This window comes from Chlorocebus sabaeus, chromosome 5 (assembly GCF_047675955.1).
Source record: "Chlorocebus sabaeus isolate Y175 chromosome 5, mChlSab1.0.hap1, whole genome shotgun sequence".
Taxonomy (NCBI): Eukaryota; Metazoa; Chordata; class Mammalia; order Primates; family Cercopithecidae; genus Chlorocebus; species Chlorocebus sabaeus.
The window spans coordinates 42008064-42027695 of NC_132908.1; positions in this window are offsets into that span (position 1 = coordinate 42008064).

Genomic DNA, 19632 nt, shown 5'->3' on the forward strand with positions numbered 1-19632 from the left:
CAAATTGAGGCCTATAGTGAAAAAGGAAATATCCTCAGATAAAAACTAGAAAGAAGCTTTCTGAGAAACAGCTGTGTAATGTGTGAATTCATCTCACAGAGTTACAGCATTCTTTTCATTTAGCAGTTTGCTAACAATGTTTTCATCGAATCTTCAATGGGATAGTGTGGAGTGCATTGAGGTCTATGGTGACAAAGGAAATATCCTCAGATTTAAAAAAGTACCTTTCTGACAACCTGCTTTGTGATGTGTGAATTCATCTCACAGAGTTACACTGTTCTTTTCATTGGTCAGTTTGCTAATGCTGTTTTCTTGGAATCTACAATGGGATATTTCGGAGTGCATTGAAGATCACGGTAGCTAAGAAAATATCCTCAGGTAAAAACTAGAAAGAAGCTTTCTGACCAACTGCTTTGTGATTTGTGAATTCATCCCACAGGGTTACATGATTCTTTTCAGGGAGCATTTTAGTAGCGCTGTTCTTATGACACATTCAAAGGGATATTCAGAAACTCCTAGAGGCCGATGGTGAAAAAGGAAATAACCTCCAATAAAAACTGGAGAGAAGCTTTTCAAGAAACAGTTTTCTGACGTGTGTATTCATATCATAGACTTTAACCTTTTTGTTGATTGAGCAGTTTGGCATCACTGTTTTTGTGGTATCTGGAAAGAGATATTTGGGAGCATATTGAAGCCTATGGTGAAGAAGGAAATATCTTCAAATTTAAACTAGAAAGAAGCTTTCTGAGAAACTTCTTTGTGACAGTGAATCTAATTCACCGTGTCAAAACTCGCTTTTCATTGTGTAGTTTGGTAGCACTGTTTTTGTGGAAACTGCAAAGGGATATTTGGGAGCACATAGAGTCCAATGACAAAAAAAGGAAGTATCTTCAGGTAAAACTGGAGAGAAGCTTTCTGAGAAACTTCTTTGTGATGTGTGCATTCATCTAATAGAGTGAAACATTTCTGTTGAGGGAGCACATTGGCATAATTATTTTTGTGGTGTCTGAGAAGGGATATTTGGGAGTGCATTGAAGCCAATGGTGGTAAAGGAAATATCCTCAGAAAAAAACTAGAAAGAAGCTTCCTGAGAATCTGCTTTGTGATGGGTGAATTTATCTCACAGAGTTACATCATTCTTTTCATGGAGCAGTTTGTTAGCAATGTTTTTGTGGAATCTGCAGAGGGATATTTGCTAGCACATAGAGGCCTAAGATGAAAAAAGAAAATTCTTCATGTAAAAACTGGAGAGAAGCTTTCAGAGAAACTACTTTGTGATGTTTGCATTCAACTCATAGAGCTAAATGTTTTCTTTGAGGGAGCACTTTGGAATCAATGTTTTTGTGGTGCCTGAGAAGGGATATTTGAGAGCACATTGAACCCAACAGTGGAAAAGGAAATATCCTAATATAAAAACTAGAAAGAAATATTCTTTGAAACTGCTTGTGATGTGTTAATTCACGTCACAGAGTTACACAATTCTTTTCATGGAGCAGTTTGGTAACACTGTTTTCGTGGAATCTTCAAAGGGATATTTGGGAAATAATTGATGCCTATAGTGAAAACGAAAATATCCTCAGATAAAAACTAGAAAGAAGCTTTCTCAGAAACTGCTTTGTGATGTGTGAATTCATCTCACAGAGTTGCACTGTTCTTTTCATTGAACAGTATTCTAACAATATTTTCATGGAATCTGCAATAGGATATTTTGGAGCATGTTGAAGCCTATGGTGACCAAGGAAATATCCTCAGATAATAGCCAAAAAGAATTTTCTGAGAAACTGCTTTGTGATGTGTGAATTCATCTCACAGAGTTACACTGTTCTTTTCATTGAGCAGTTTTCTAACATTGTTTTCTTGGAATCTGCATTGGGATATTTCAGAGCACATTGAAGCTTATGGTGACAAAGGAAATATCATCAGACAAAAACCAGAATGAAGCTTTCTGAGAAACTGCTTTGTGATTGGTGAATTCATCTCACAGAAGTACACAACACTTTTCATGGAGCAGTTTGGGAGCACTTTTTTGAGGAATGTGAGAAAGGATATTTTGGATTGCATAGAAGCCTATGGCGACAAAGAAAATATCTTTAGATAGAAAATAGAAGGTTTCTGAGAAAGTTCTTTGTGATGTGTGAATTCATCTCACAGAGTTACAAATTTCTTTTCATGGAGGAGTTTGATAACACTGTTATCATGGAATCTGCAAAGGGATATTTGGGAGCCCATTGAGGTCTATAGTGAAAAAAGAAATATCCTCAGTTATAAACTAGAAAGAAGATTTCTGAGAAAACGCTTTGAGATGTGTGAATTTATCTCCCAGAGTTACACCTTTCTTTTCGTGGAGTAGCTTGCTAACACTGTTTTTGTGCAATCTGCAAAGGGATATTTGGGAGCGCATAAAGGCCTATAATGAAAATGGAAATATCCTAAGGAAAAAAAACAAAAAGAAGCTTTTTCAGAAACTGCTTTGTGGTGTGTGAATTCATTCCACAGAGTTACACCGTTCTTTACATGGATCAGTTTTCTAACACTGTTTTCTTGGAATCTACGATAGGATATTTGGGAGTGCACTGAACCCTATGATGACAAAGAAAATATCCTCAGGTAAAAACCAAAAGGAAGCTGTCTAAGAAACTGCTTTGTGAAGTGTGAATTCATCTCACAGAGTTACACTGTTCTTTTCATTGAGCAGTTTGCTAACACTGTTTTCTTTTAATCTGCAATGGGATATTTTAGAATGTATTGAAGCCTCTGGTGATAAAGTGCAGAGTTACACTATTTTTTTCATGGAGTAGTTTGGTAACACTGTTTTTGGGGAATCTGAGAAGGTATATTTTGTTTCTCATTGAAGCCAAAGGTGACTAAGGAAATATCCTCAGATAAAAACTAGAAAGAAGCTTTCTGAGAAAGTTCTTTGTGATATGCGAATTCAACTCATAGAGATACACTTTTGTATTCATGGAGCAGTTTGCTAACACAGTTTTTGTGGAATACGCAAAGGGATATTTGCGAGTGCATTGAGGCCTATAGTGAAAAAACAAATATTCTCGTAGAATAATGAGAAAGAAGCTTTCTGAGAAAATGCTTAGTTATGTGCAAATTCAACTCTCAGTGTTACACTGCTCTTTTCATTGAGCAGTTTGCTGACACTGTTTTCTTGGAATCTGCATTGATATATTTCAAAGCTCATTGAAGCCTACTGTTAAAAATTAAATATCCACATACAAAAAATGAAAAGAAACTTTCTGAGAAACTCCTTTGTGGTTTTTGAACTCATCTCACAGAGTTACATGATGCTTTCAATGGATCAGTTTGAAAACAATATTTTTGCGGAATTTTTAGAAGGGATACTTTGGAATGCATTGAAGCCTATGGTGACAAAGGAAATATCCTCAGATAAGAACTGGAAAGAAGGTTTCTGAGAAAGTTCTTTGTGATATGTGAATTCATCTCACAGAGCTACAACTTTGTTTTCATGGAGCAGTTTACTAACACTGTTTTTGTGGAATCTGCAAAGGGATATTTGGGAGTAAATTGAGTCTTACGGTGAAAAAGGAACTATCCCCAGATGAAAACTGGAAAAAATCTATCTGAGAAACTGCTTTGTGATGGGTGAATTCATCTTACAGGATTACACCATTCTTTTCTATGAGCCATTTGATAACACTGTTTTTGTGGAGTCTGCAATACGATATTTGGAGTGCATTCAAGCCTATGGTGACAAAGAAAATATTCTCATAGTAAAGCCATAAAGAAACTTTCTGAGGAACTGTTTTCTGATGTGTGAATTCAACTCACAGAGTTACCCTGTTCTTTTCATTGAGCAATTTGCTAACACTGTTTTCTTGGAATCCACGATGGGACATTTCGAAGCACATTGAAGCTTGTGTTGACAAAGAAAATATCATCATATAAAAACTAGAAAGACTTTCTGAGAAACTGTTCTGTGACGTGTGTATTCATCTCACAGAGTTACACTTTTCTTTTTATGGGGCAGTTTGCTAACACAGTTTTCTTGGATTCTACATAGGGATATTTGGTTGCACATTGAGGCCTATAGAGAAAAAGGAAATATCCTCATAGAAAATCCAAAAAGAAGCTTTCTGAGAAACTGCTTTGTGATGTGTGAATTTACCTCACAGAGTTACACCATTCTTTTCATTGAGAAGCTTGCTAACACTTTTTCATTTAATCAGCAATGGGATATTCGGGAACACATTGAGGAATATGGTGAAGAAGGAAATATCCTCAGATAAAAACTAGAAATAACCTTTCTGAGAAACACCTTTGTGGGTGAAATCATCTCACAGAGTTACACCACTGCTTTCCATGGAGCAGTTTGGTAGCACTGATTTTGTGGAATCTGAGAAGGGATATTGAATTGCATTGAAGCGTATGGTGATGAAGAAAATACACTCAGATAAAATCTAGAAAGAAGCTTTCTGGGAAAGTTCTTTGTGATGTGTAAATTCATCTCACAGAGTTACAGCTTTCTTTCACGGAGCAGTTTGCTAAAACTCTTTTCATCGAATCTGCAAAGGGATATTTGGGAGTGCATTGACGCCTATAGCGAAAAAGTAAATATCTTCAGATAAAAACTAAAAAGAAGCTTTCTGAAAAACTGCTTTGTGACGTATGAATTCATCTCTGAGAGTTCATTGAGCAGTTTGATAACACTGTTTTCCTGGAATCTGCAAGAGGATATTGGGAGCACATGAAAGCCTATCGTGGCAATGGAAATATCCAGAGATAAAAACTAGAAAGAAGCTTTCTGAGAAACTCCTTTGTGATTTGAGAATTCATCTCACAGTGTTACATGATTCCTTTCATGGAGAAGTTTGGAAGTAATGTTTTTGGGGAATCTGAGAAGGGATATTTTGGATCACATAGAAGTGTATGGTGACAAAGGAAATATCCTCAGATAAAAACTAGAAAGATGCTTTATGGGAAACTGCTTTGTAATGTGTGAAGTAATCTCACAGTGTATCCCGTTCTTTTCATGGGGCAATTTGCTAACACTGTTTTCATGCAATCTGCAAAGGAATATTTGGGATCACATTGAGACCTTCAGTGAAAAAGGAAAAGTACTCAGATAAATACTAGAAATAAGCTTCCTGAGGAACTGCTTTGTGATGTGTGAATTCATCTCACATTTTTACACCATTCTTTTCATTGAGCAGTTTGTTGACACTGTTTTTGTTGATTCTGCAAAGGGATACTTCAGAGTGCATTGAAGCTTAAGGCGACAAAGGAAATGCCCTCATATAAAAACTAGAAAGAAGCTTTCTGAGAAATTTCTTTATGATATGTTAATTCATCTCACAGAGTTAAATGATTCTTTTCATGAATCAGTTTTTTTAGCAGTGTTTTGGCGAATCTGCAAAAGAATAATTTGGATTGCATTGAAGCCTATCCTAACAAAGGAAATAAAATCAGATAAAAACGAGAAAGAAGCTTTCTGAGAAAATTCTTTGTGATGTGTGAATTCATCTCACAGAGTCACACCTTTCATTGCATGGAGTAGTTTGATAACACTCTTTTCATGGAATCTGCAAAGGGGTATTTGGGAGCACATTCAGGCCTATAGTGAAAAAGGAAATATCCTCAGATAAAAACACAAAAAAGCTTTGTGAGAAACTGCTTTGTGATGTGTGAATTCGTCTCACAGAGTTACACTGTTCTATTCATTGAGCGGTTTGCTAACACGGTTTTCTTGAAATGTGTAATGGGATATTTCAGAGTGCATTGAAGCTTATGGTAACAGCAAAATATCCTCAGACAAATACTAGAAAGAAGCTTTCTGAGAAACTGCTTTCTGATTTGTGAATTCAACTCACGGAGTTACACCTTTCTTTCCATGGAGCAGCTTACTAACAATGTTTTTGTGGAATCTGCAAAGGGATATTTGAGAGCACCTTGAGGTCTTTGGTGAAATAGGAAATATCCTCAGATTAAAAACTAGAAAGAATCTTTCTGAGAAACTGCTTTGTGATGTGTAAATTCATCTCATAGAGTTACACTGTTCTTTCCATTGAGTAGTTTGCTAACTATGTATTCATGTAATCTGCAAAGGGATATACATGAGCGCATTGAGGCCTATAGTGAAAAAGGAAATATCCTCAGATAAAAACTAGAAGGAAGCTTTCTGAGAATCGGATTTGTGATGTTTGAATTCATGTCACAGAGTTACACCTTCCTTTCCATGGTGCAGTTTGCTAACACTGTTTTAGTGTAATGTGCAAAGGGATATTTGAGAGCGCATTGAGGAGTTTAGTCACAAAGGAAATATCCTCAGATAAAAAGTAGAAAGAAGCTTTCTGAGAAACTGCTTTGTGATGTGTGAATTTATCCCACAGAGTTACACTGTTCTTTTCATTGAGCAGTTTGCTAACACTGTTTTCATGGAATCTGCAATGGGATATTTCAGAGTGCATTGAAGTTTATGGCGACAAAGGAAACATCCACAGACAAAAACTACAAAGAAGCTTTCTGAGAAACTGTTTTGTGATTTGTGAATTCCTCTCACAGAGCTACACGATTATTTTCATGGATCACTTTGGTGGCACTGGTTTTAGGGAATCTGAAAAGGGATACTTCAGATAGCATTGAAGCCTGCAATTACCAATTATATATCCTCAGATGAAAACTAGAAAGAAGCTTTCTGAGGAAGTACTTTGTGATGTGTGAATTCATCTCACAAAGTTACAACTTTCTTTTCATGGAACCATTTGCTAACATTGTTTTCATGGAATATGCAAAGGGATATTTGGGAGCGCATTGAGGCATATGGTGAAAAATTAAATATCCTCAGATAATAACTAGAAAGAAGCTTTCTGAGAAACTGCTTTGTGATGTGTGAATTCATCACACAGAGTTACAATGTTCTTTCCATTGAGTACTTTGCTAACGCTGTTTTATTGATATCTACAATGGGATATTTTGGAACACCTTAAAGCTTGTGGTGACAAAGGAAATATTCTCATATAAAAACTAGAGAGAAGGTTCCTGAGAAACTTCTTTGTGATGTGTTAATTCATCTCACAGAGTTACATGATTCTTTCAATAGAGTAGTTTGGTAACACTGTTTTTGTGGTGTCATAGAGGGGATATTTGAGAGCACATGGATGCCGATGGTGGAAAAGGAATTATCCTTAGATAAAAGCTAGAAAGAAGCTTTCTGAGAAAATTGTTGGTGATGGGTGAATTCATGACACCAAGTTACAGCTTTGATTTCTGCGAGCAGTTTGGTAGGACTGTTTTTAAGGAAGCTACAAAGCGATATTCGGGAGCTCCTAGAGGCCTATGGTGCAAAAGTAAATAACTTCAGATAAAAACTGGAGAGAAGGTTTTTGAGAAACATTTTTGTGATTTGTGTATTCACCTCATAGAGTTTAACCTTTTTGTTGATTGAGCAGTTTGGAATCACTGTTTTTGTGGTATCTGAGAGGAGATATTTGGGAGCACATTGAAGCTTATTGTGAAAAAGGAAAAATCCTCAGATTTAAACTGGAAAGAAGCTTTCTGAGAAACTGTTTTCTGATAGGCAAATTCATCTCAATGAGTTACACCTTTGTTTTCATTGAGCAATTTGATAACACTGTTTTTGTGGAATCTGAAAAGGGATATTCAGGAGAGCATAGAGTCCAAAGATGAAAAAGGAAATATCTTCAGGTTAAAAACTGGAGATAAACATTCTGAGAAACTCCTTTGTAATGTGTGCATTCACTCATAAAGCTAAAAATTTCTGTTGAGGGAGAACTTTGGCAACACTGTTTTTGTGTTGTCTGAGAAGGGATATTTGGGAGTGCATTGAAGCCTGTGGTGGAAAAGGAAATACTCTCATGTGAACTAGAAGAAAGGTCCGTGAGAAACTACATGGTGATGTGATAATTAATTTCACAGAGTTACAGGATACTTTTCATGGAGCAGTTTGATAGCACTGTTTTTGGGGAACCTGAGAAGCAATATTTTGGATCTCACTGAAGCCTATGGTGACAAAGGAAGTATCCTCAGAAGAAAACCAAAAAGATGTTTTCTGAGAAACTGCTTTGTGATGTGTGAATTCATCTCACAGTGTTACATGATTCTTTTCATGGAGCAGTTTGGTAGCACTGTTTTGGGGAATCTGAGAAGGGGTATTTTGGATTGCATTGAAACCTATGATGACAAGGGAAATATCCTCAGATAAAAACTTGAAAGAAGCTTTCTGAGAAACTGCTTTGTGATGTTTGAATTCAACTTACTGAATTCACTGTTCTTTTCATTGAGCAGTTTGATAGCACTATTTTCATGGAATCTGCAATAGGATATTTGGGAGCACAATGATGACTTCGGTGACAATGGAAATATACTCAGATAAAAACCAAAAAGAATCTTTCTGAGAAACTGCTTTGTGATGTGTGAATTCATCTCACAGAGTAACACTGCACTTTTTATTGAGCAGTTTGCTATCACTTTTTTATTGGAATCTGCAATGGGGTGTTTCAGATCGAATTGAAGCTTATGGTGACAAAGGGAATATCCTCAGAAAAATCTGGAAAGAAGCTTTCTGAGAAACTGCTTTGTGATGTTTGAATTCATCTCACAGAGTTACAGGATCCTTTTCATGGAGCAGTTTGGTAGCACTGTTTTTGAGGAATCTGAGAAGGGATATTTTGGATTGCCTTGAAGCCTATGGTGACAAAGGAAATATCCTCAGATAAAAATTAGAAAGAAACTTTCTGACTTTCTGAGAAAGTTACTTGTGATGTATGAGTTCATCTTACAGAGTTACACCATTCTTTTTATTGAACAGTTTGATAACACGGTTTTCGTGGAATCTGCAATAGGATTTTGGAGGGCATTGAAACCTCTGGTGACACAAAAAACATCCTCAGATAAAAAACAAAAGGAATCTTTCTGTGAAACTGCTTTGTGATGTGTGAATTCATCTCACAAAGTTACACCATTCTTTTCATTGAGAAGTTTGCTAACACATTTTTCGTGGAATCCGCAATGGGATATTTGAGAGCACATAGAGGAATATGGTGAAAAAGGAAATATCCTCAGGAAGATACTAGTAAGAATCTTACTGAGAAACCACTTTGTGATGTTTGAATTCACTTCACAGAGTTACACCATTCTTTTCATGGAGTAATATAGTGGCACTGTTTTTGTGGATTCTACAATAGGATATTTGGGAGCCCATTGAAGGCTATGGTGACAAGGGAAATATCCTCAGACAAGAATAAAAAGGAAACTTTCTGAGAAACTGCTTTATGATGTGTGAATTCATCTCACAAATTTACACGCTTCTTTTCATGGAGCAGTTTGCTGACACCATTTTCGTGGAATCTACAAAGGGATATTCATGGGTGCATTGAGGCCTACGGTGAAAAAGGAAATATCCTATGACAAAAACTAGAAAGAAACTTTCTGAGAAACTGTTTTGTGATTTCCAAGTTCATCTCACAGTGTTACACGATTCCTTTCATGGCGCAGTTGGGTAGTACTGTTTTTGGGGAATTTGAGAAGGGTTCTTTTCTTTTTTTTTTTTTTTTTTTTGGGATGGAATCTCACTCTGTCATCCAGGCTGGAGTGTAGTGGCTGGATCTCAACTCACTGCAAGCTCCACCTCCTGGGTTCATGCCATTCTCCTGCCTCAGCCTCCCGAGTAGCTGGGACTACAGGCACCCGCCACCTCGCCCGGCTAGTTTTTTGTATTTTTTAGTGGAGATGGGTTTCACCGTTTTAGCCACGATGGTCTTGATATCCTGACCTCGTGATCCACCCATCTCGGCCTCCCAAAGTGCTGGGATTACAGGCTTGAGCCACTGCGCCCGGCCAGAAGGGTTATTTTTGATCGTCTTGAAGCCTATAGTGACAAAGGAAATATAATCAGATAAAAACTAGAACGAAGCTTTCTGAAAAACTTCTTTGTGATATATGTATTTATCTCACAGTGTAACACCTTCCTTTTTATGGAGCAGTTTGCTAACACGGTTTTCATGGAAGCTACAAAGTGATATTTGGGAGCAGGTTGAGACCTATGATGAAAAAGGAAATATCCTCAGATAAAACTACAAAGAAGCTTTCTGAGACACTGCTTTGTGATGCGTGAGTTCAGCTCAGAATTACACCACTCTTTTCATGGAGCAGTTTGCTAACACTGTTTTCCTGGAAATTGCAATAGGATATTTTGAAGCGCAATGAAGCCTACGGTGACAAACAAAATATCCTCAGACAAAAACCAAAAAGAATCTTTCTGTGAAACTGCTTTGTGATGTGTGAATTCATCTCACAGAGATACACTATCCTTTTCATGGAGTAGTTTGGTAGCACTGTTTTTGGGGAGTCTGAGAAGGGATATTTTGGATCATATGCAAGTCAAAGGTGACAAAGGAAATATCCTCAAATAAACGCTGGAAAGAAGCTTTCTGAGAAACTTCTTTGTGATGTGTGAATTCATCTCACAGAGTTCTACCATTCTTTTCATGGAACAGTTTCCTAACACTCTTTTCATGGAATATGCAAAGGGATTTTTAGGAGCGCATTGAGTACTATGTTGAAAAAGGACATATCCTCAGATAAGAACTAGGAAGACTCTTTCTGAGAAACTTCTTTGTGATGTGTGAATTCACCTAACAGAGTTACACTGTTCCCTTCATGGATCCGTTTTCTAACACTGTTTTGTTGGAAACTGCAATTGGATATTTCACAGCAGATTGAATCTTATGGTGACAAGGGAAATATCCTCATATAAAAACTAGGAAGAATTTTTCTGAGAAACAGCTTTGTGATGTGTTAATTCAACTCACAGAGTTACGTGGTTCTTTTCGTGGGTCAATTTAGTAGCACTGTTTTTGTGTAATCTGAGACAGGAAATTTGGATCACATTGAAGCCCATGGTGACAAAAGAAATATCCTCAGATAAAACTAGAAAGAAGCATTCTGAGAAAGTTCCTTGTGGTGTTTGATTTCATCTCCCTGAGTAACACTTTTCTTTTCATGGAGCAGGTTGCTAACACTGTTTTGTGGAGTCTGCAGAGGGATATTTTGAAGCGCATAGAGGCCTATAGTGAAAAAGGATATATCCTCAGATAAAAACTAGAAAGAATCTTTCTGAGAAACTGCTTTATGATGTGTGAATTCATCTCACAGTGTTACAAAGTTCTTTTCATTGGGAAATTTGCTAACACATTTTTTATTTAATCTGCAGTGGGGTATTTGGGAGCACATTGAGGAATATGGTGAAAAAGGAAATATCCTCAGATAAAAACTAGAAAGAAGCTTTCTGAGAAACAGTTTTGTGATGTAAGAATTCATCTTACAGAGTTACACACCACAATTTTCATGAAGCAGTTTGGGAGTACTGTTTTTGGGGAATTTGAGAAGGCACATTTTGAATTGCATTGAAGCCTAGGGAGACAAAGGAAATATCCTCATATAAAAACTAGAAAGAAGTTTTCTGAAAACCTGCTTTGTGATATGTGAATTCATCTCAGAGAGGTACAATGTTGTTTTCATAGAGCAGTTTGTGAACAGTTTTCTTGGAATCTGCAATCAGATTTGATATTTCCGAGTGTATTGAGCTTATTTTGACAAAGGAAATATCCTCTTATGAAAACTAGAAAGAAACTTTCTGAGAAATGGCTTTGTGATGTGTTAATTCATCTCACAGGATTATATAATTCTTTTCATGGATTTATTTGGTAGCCCTCTTTTTGGGGAATCTGCAATTGGATATTGCAATTGGAATTACACTGTTCTTTTCATTGAGCAGTCTGCTAATACTGTTTTCTTGGAATCTGAAATAGGATATTTGGGAGCACATTGAAGCCTATGGTGACAGAGGTAACATCCTCAGATAAAAACGGAAAAGAAGCTACGTGAGAAACTGCTCTGTGATGTGTAGATTTGTCTCACAGTGTTACACGGTTCTTTTCATCGAGCAGTTTGCTAATACTGTTTTCTTGGGATCTGCAATGGCATTTTTCGTAGTTCTTTGAAGCTTATGGTGACAAACACAATATCCTTATATAAAAACTTGATAGAAACTTTCTGAGAAACCGATTCATGATGTGCTAATTCGTTTCATGGAGTTACACCTTTCTTTTCATGGAGCAGTTTGCTAACACTGTTTTCATGGAATCTGCAATGGGATATTCCAGAGTGCCTTGAGGCTTATAGTGAAAAAGGAAGTATACTCAGATAAAAACTAGAAAGAAGTTTTCTGAGAAATACCTTTGTGATGTTGGAATTCATTTTACAGAGTTACACCATTCTTATCAATGAGCAGTTTGATAATACAGTTTTTGTGGAATCTGCAATAGGATATTTTTGACCACATTGTAGCCAATGGTGACAAAGGAAATATCCTCGGATAAAAACCAAAAAGAAGCTTTCTGTGAAACTACTGTACAATGTGTGAGTTCACCTCACAGATTTACACCTTTCTTTTCATATAGCAGTTTGCTAACACTATTTTCTGGAATCTAAAAATTGATATTCCTGAGCACATTGAGGCAAACAGTGAAAAAGGAAATATCCTCAGATAAAAACCAGAAAGAAGTTTTCTGGGAAACAGTTTTCTGATTTATGAATTCACCTCACAGAGTTACATTATTCTTTTCATGCAGCAGTTTGGTAGCACTGTTTTTGGGGAATCTGAGGAGGGATATTTTGGATCGCATTGAAGCCTGTGGTGACAAAGGAAATATCCTCAAATAAAAACTAGAAAGAAGCTTTCTGAGAAAGTTCTTTTTGATGTGTGAAATCATCTCACTGAGTTACACCTTTCTTTTCCTGGAGCAGTTTGATAACACGGGTTTCATGAAATCTGCAATTGGATATTTGTGAGGGCATTGAAGACTACAGTGACAAAGGAAATATCCTCAGATAAAAACCAAAAAGAAGCTTTCTGTGAAACTGCTTTGTGATGTGTGAATTCACCTCCCCGAGTAGCACTGTTCTTTTCATTGAGAAGTTTGCTAACACTTTTTTCATTTTATCTTCAATAGCGTATTCGGGAGCAGATTGAGGAATACGGTGAAAAAGGAAATATCCTTACACAAAAACTAGAAAGAAGATTTCAGAGAAACTCCTTTGTGATGTGTGCATTCATCTCATAGAGCTAAATTTTCTTTTGAGGGAGCACTTTGGCATCACTGGTTTTGTGGTGTCTGAGAAGGGATATCTGAGAGTGCATTGAAGACTATGGTGGCAAAGGAAATATCCTCTGACAGCAACCAACAAGAAGTTTTCTGAGAAACTGCTTTATGATGTTTGAATTCATCTCACAGATTTACACCTTGCTTTCCATGGAGCAGTTTGCTAACACTATTTTCATGGAATCTGCAAAAGTGTATTCACAAGTGCATTGAGGCAAACAGTGTAAACAGAAATATCCTCAGACAAAAACTAGAAAGAATCTTTCTGACAAACTACTTTATGAGTTTTGAGTACATCTCACAGAATTACACGGTTCTTTGCATGGAGCAGTTTGGTAGCACTGTTTTGGGGGAATCTGAGGAGGGATAATTTGGATCACATTGAAGCGTATGGTGACAAAGGAAATAATCTCAGATAAAATCTAGAAAGAAACTTTCTGAGAAACTTCTTTGTGATGTGGGAACTCGTCTCACAGAGTTACACTGTTCTTTTCATTGTGAAGTTTGCTAACACTTCTTTCGTGGAATCTGCAATGGGATATTATGGAGCACATTGAGGCCTATAGTGAAAAAGGAAATATCCACAGATAAAAACTAGAAAGAAGATTTCAGAGATACTCCTTTGTGATACATGCATTCATCTCATAGAGTTGAACTTTTCTGTTGAGGGAGCACTTTGGCATCACCGTTTTTGTGTTGTCTGAGAAGGGATATCTGAGAGTGCATTGAAGCCTATGGTGACAAAGGAAATATTCTCAGACAACAACCAACAAGAAACTTTCTGAGAAACTGCTTTTTGATGTATGAATTCATTTCACAGAGCTACACCATTCTTTTCCTGGAACAGTTTTGTAGCACTGTTTTTTTGGAATCTCAGAAGGGATATTTTTGATTGCTTTGAAGCCTATGGTGACCAAGGAAATATCTTCCAATAAAAACAAGAAAGAAGCTTTCTGAGAAAGTTCTTTGTGATGTGTGAATTCATCTCACAGAGTTACACCTTTCTTTTCATGGAGCAGTTTGCAAACGCTGTTTTCATGGAATCTGCAAAATGATGTATGGGATTTATGGTAGTGATGTATGGGAATGATGTATGGGAGCACATTGAGGCCTATGGTATAAAAGAAAATATCCTCAGATAAAAACTAGAAAGAAGTTTTCTTTGTTAAGGGTGAATTTCTTTGTTATGGGTGAATTCATCTTACTGAGTTCCACCTTTCTTTTCCTTGAGCAGTTTGGTAGCACTGCTTTTGGGGATCTGCAAATTGATTTCCAGGAGCTCATAGAGGATTATGGTGAAAATGGAAATATCTGCAGATAATAACTGGAGAGGAGGTTTTTGAGAAGCTGTTTTGTGATGTGTGTAGTCACCTCATAGAAATAAACCATTTTGTTGATTCAGCATTTTGGCATCACTGTTTTTGTGGTGTCTGAGAAGGGATATTTGGGAGAGCATTGAGGTTGATGGTGGAAAAGTAAATGTGCAAAGAAAAAAACTAGAAAGGAGTTTTCTGAGACATTTCTTTGTGAAGGGTGAATTCATTTCCCAGATATAAATCATTCTTTTCATTGAGCAGTTTGGTCACCCTGTTTGTGTGGAATCATCAAAGGGATGTTTGGAGTGCAGAGAAGCCTATGGTGAAATAGGAAATACTCTCAGATAAAAACTAGAAAGAAGCTTTCTGAGAAACTGTTTTGTGATGGGTGAATTCATCTCACATAGTTAAATCTTTCTTTTCATTGAACAGTTTGGTAACACTGTTTTTGTGGAATATGCAAAGGGATACTTGGGAGCGGATAGAGGCCAAGGTTGGAAAAGGTAATATCTTCAGGTAAAAACTGGAGAGAAAGTTTCTGATAACTTCTTTGTGAATTGTGCATTCATCTCATAGAGGTAAAGCTTTCTGTTGAGAAAGCAGTTTAACATCACTGTTTCTGTGGTGTCTGAGAAGGGATATTTGGGAGCACATGGAAGCTGATGGTGGAAATGGAAATATCCTGAGATAAAAACTGGAAAGAAGCTTTCTGAGAAATTCCTTTGTGATGGATGAATTCATCACACAGAGTTACACCTTTGTTTTCTTTGAGCAGTTTGGTAGCACTGTTTTTATGGAAACTACAAAGGGATGTTTGGGGGCACATAGAGGCCTAAGGTGAAAAAAGAAAATTCTCCAGTTAAAAACTGGAGAGAAGTTTTCAGAGAAACTCCTTTGTGATGTGTGCGTTCCTCTCAAAGAGCTAAACGTTTCTGTTGAGGGAGGACTTTGGCATCACTGTTTATGTGTTGTCTGCGAAGGGATATTAGGGAGTGCATTGAAGCCTACGGTGACAAAGGAAATATCCTCAGACAAAAACCAAAAAGATGCTTTCTGAGAAACTGCTTTGCGACATGTGAATTCATCTCAACACCTTTCTTTTCATGGAGCATTTTGCTAACATTATTTTCGTGGAATCTGCAAAGGGATATTCTCAAGTGCTTTGAGGCAAACGGTGAAAAAGGAAATATCCTCAGACAAAAAGTAGAAAGAAGCTTTGTGAGAAATGGCTTTGTCATTTGTGAATTCATCTCACTGAGTTACACAATTCTTTTCATGGAGCAGTTTGGTAGCCCTGTTTTTGGGGAATATGAGAAAGAATATTTTGGATCACGTTGAAGTCTATGTTGACGAAGGAAATATCCTCAGATAAAATCTAGAAAGAAACTTTCCGAGAAACTTTGTGATGTGTGAATTCATCTCAAAGAGTTACACCATTCCTTTCATTGAGAAGTTTGCTAACATTGTCTTCTTGTAATTGCGATTGGATATTCCAGAGCGCATTGAGGCCTATGGTGAAAAAGAAAATATCCTCAGATAAAAACTAGAAAGAAGCTTTCTGAGAAACTACTTTTGGATGTGTGAATTCATCTCACAGAGATACACTATTGTTTTCATGGAGCAGTTTGATAACACTGTTTTTGTGGAATCTGAAATAGGATATTTGGGAGCACATTGATGCCTATGGTGACAAAGGACATATCCCCAGACAAAAAAAAAGAAGCTTTCTGAGAAACTTCTTTGTGATGTGTGAATTCATCTCACAGATTTGCACCTTTCTTTTCATGGAACAGTTTGCTAACACTGTTTTCGTGGAATCTGCAAAGGGATATTCACGAGCGCATTGAGGACTACAGTGAAAAAGGAAATATCCTCAGACAAAAACTAGAAAGAAGCTTTCTAAGAAACTGATTTGTGATGGGTGAATTCATCTCACAAAGTTACATCTTTCTTTTCTTTGAGCTGTTTGGCAACACGGTTTTGGGGGATCTGCAAAGGGATTTCTGGGAGCTCACAGAGGCCTATGGTGAAAATGGAAATATCTGCAGATAATAACTGGAAAGAAGGCTTTTGAGAAGCAGTTTTGTGATGTGTGTGTTCACTTCATAGAGATAAACCATTATGCTGATTCATCAGTTTGGCATCAATATTTTTGTGGGGTTTAAGAATGGATATTTGGGAGCATATTGAGGCTATTGGTGGAAATGTAAATATGCAGAGATAAAAACTAGAAAGGAGTTTTCTGAGAAATTTCTTCGTGGTGGGTGAATTGACCTCCCAGAGGTAAACCATTCTTTTCAGTGAGCAGTTTGGTCACCCTGTTTTTGTTTAAACTACAAAGGGATATTAAGAGTGCAGAGAAACCTCCAATGAAAAAGGAAATACCCTCAAATGAAAACTAGAAAGAAGCTTTCTGATAGACTATTTTGTGATGGGTGAATTCACCTCATAGAGTTAAGTCTTTCTTTTCATTGAACAGTTTGGTAACACTGTTTTTGTGGAATATGCAAAGGGATATTAGGGAGTGGATAGAGGCCAAGGTTGAAAAAGGAAATATTTGCAGGAAAAAACTGGAGAGAAAGTTTCTGATAAATCCTTTGTGATGTGTTCATTCATCTAATAGAGGTAAAACTTTCTACTGAGAGAGCAGTTTGGCATCACAGTTTTTGTAGGGTCTGAGAAGGGATATTTTGGAGTGCGTGGAAGCTGATGGTGGAATAGGAAGTACCCTGAGATAAAAACTAGAAAGAAACTTTCCAAGAAATTTATTTGTGATGGCTGAATTCATCACACAGTTATACCTTTATTTTCTTTGAGCAGTTTGGTAACACATGTTTTATGGAATCTGCAAAGGGATATTTGGGAGCACATAGAAGCCTAAGGTAAAAAAAGAAAATTCTCCAGTTAAAAACTGGAGAGCAGCTTTCAGAGAAAATCCTTTCTGATGTGTGCATTCCTCTCAAAGAGGTAAACGTTTTTCTGTTGAGGGAGTACTTTGGCATCTTATCTGCGAAGGGATATTTGGGAGTGCATTGAATCCTATGGTGACGGAGGAAACATCCTCAGACAAAAAACAAAAGGAAGCTTTCTGAGAAACTGCTTTGCAATGCGTGAATTCATCTCACAGATTTACACCTTTCTTTTCATGGAGCATTTTGCTAACACTATTTTCGTGGAATCTACAAAGGAATATTCGTGAGCCAATTGAGGCAAATGGTGAAAAAGGAAATATCCTAAGACAAAAACTAGAAAGACACTTTCTGAGAAACTGCTTTGTGATTTATGAAATCATCTCACAGAGTTACACCTTTCTTTTCATGGAGCAGTTTGGTAGCACTTTTTTGGGGAATCTGAGATGGGATATTTTGGAACGCATTGAAGCCTATAGTGACAAAGGAAATATCCTCAGATAAAATCTAGAAAGAAACTTTCTGAGAAACTTCTTTGTGATGTGTGGATTCACCTCACATAGTTACACCTGTCTTTTCATGCAGAAGTTTGCATACACTGTTTTAGTGGAATCTGAGAAGTGATATATGGGAGAGCATTGAGGTCTATGGTGATAAAGGAAATATCGTCAGATAAAAATTAGAAAGAAGAGTTCTGAGAAACTAATTCTGGATGTGTGAATTCATCTTGCAGAGATACACTACTGTTTCCATTGAGCAGTTTGATAACACTGTTTTCATGGAATCTGCAATAGGATATTTGGGAGCACAATGAAGCCTATGGTGACAAAGGAAATATCCTCAGATTAAAACCAAAAAGAAGCTTTCCCAGAAACTGTTTTGTTTTTTTTGTTTGTTTTGTTTTTTGTTTTTTGTTTTTTTTTAATTTATTTATTATTATTAAACTTCAGGTTGTAGGGTACATGTGCACAACATGCAGGTTTGCTACATATGTATACTTGTGCCATGTTGGTGTGCTGCACCCATCAACTCGTCATTTACATCAGGTATAACTCCCAATGCAATCCCTCCCCCCTCCCCCCTCCCCATGATAGGCCCCGGTGTGTGATGTTCCCCTTCCCGAGTCCAAGTGATCTCATTGTTCAGTTCCTGCCTATGAGTGAGAACATGCGGTGTTTGGTTTTCTGTTCTTGTGATAGTTTGCTGAGAATGATGGTTTCCAGCTGCATCCATGGCCCTACAAAGGACACAAACTCATCCTTTTTTATGGCTGCATAGTATTCCATGGTGTATATGTGCCACATTTTCTTAATCCAATCTGTCACTGATGGACATTTGGGTTGATTCCAAGTCTTTGCTATTGTGAATAGTGCTGCAATAAACATACGTGTGCATGTGTCTTTATAGCAGCATAATTTATAATCCTTTGGGTATATACCTAGTAATGGGATGGCTGGGTCATATGGTACATCTAGTTCTAGATCTTTGAGGAATCGCCATACTGTTTTCCATAATGGTTGAACTAGTTTACAATCCCACCAACAGTGTAAAAGTGTTCCTATTTCTCCACATCCTCTCCAGCACCTGTTGTGTCCTGACTTTTTAATGATCGCCATTCTAACTGGTGTGAGATGGTATCTCATTGTGGTTTTGATTTGCATTTCTCTGATGGCCAGTGATGATGAGCATTTTTTCATGTGTCTGTTGGCTGTATGAATGTCTTCTTGTGATATGTGAATTCATCTCACAAATTTACACGTTTCTATTCAAGGAGCAGTTAGCTAACACTGTTTTCCTGGAAACCACAAAGTGATATTTGCGAGCACCTTGATGCCTACAGTGCAAAAGGAAATACAATCAGACAAAAACTAGAAAGAAGCTTTCTGAGAAAGTTCTTTGTGATGTGGGAATTCATCTTACAGAGTTACACCTTTTTCTTCATGAAGCAGGTTGCTAACCCTGTTTTTGTGCAATCTGAAAAGTGATATTTGAGAGCGCATTGACGCCTGTAGTGAAAAAGGAAATATCCTCAGATAAAAACCCGAAAGAAGTTTTCTGAGAAACTGCTATCCGATGTATGAATTCATCTCACAGAATTACACTTTCCTTTCATGGAGCAGTCTGTTACACTGTTTTTGGGGAATCTGAGAAGGGATATTCTGGATCGCATTGAACAAAAAAAGAGTGATTTCAAACTGCTCAATTGAGAGAAAGGTTTAACTCTATGAGATGAATGTACACATCACAAAAGTTTAT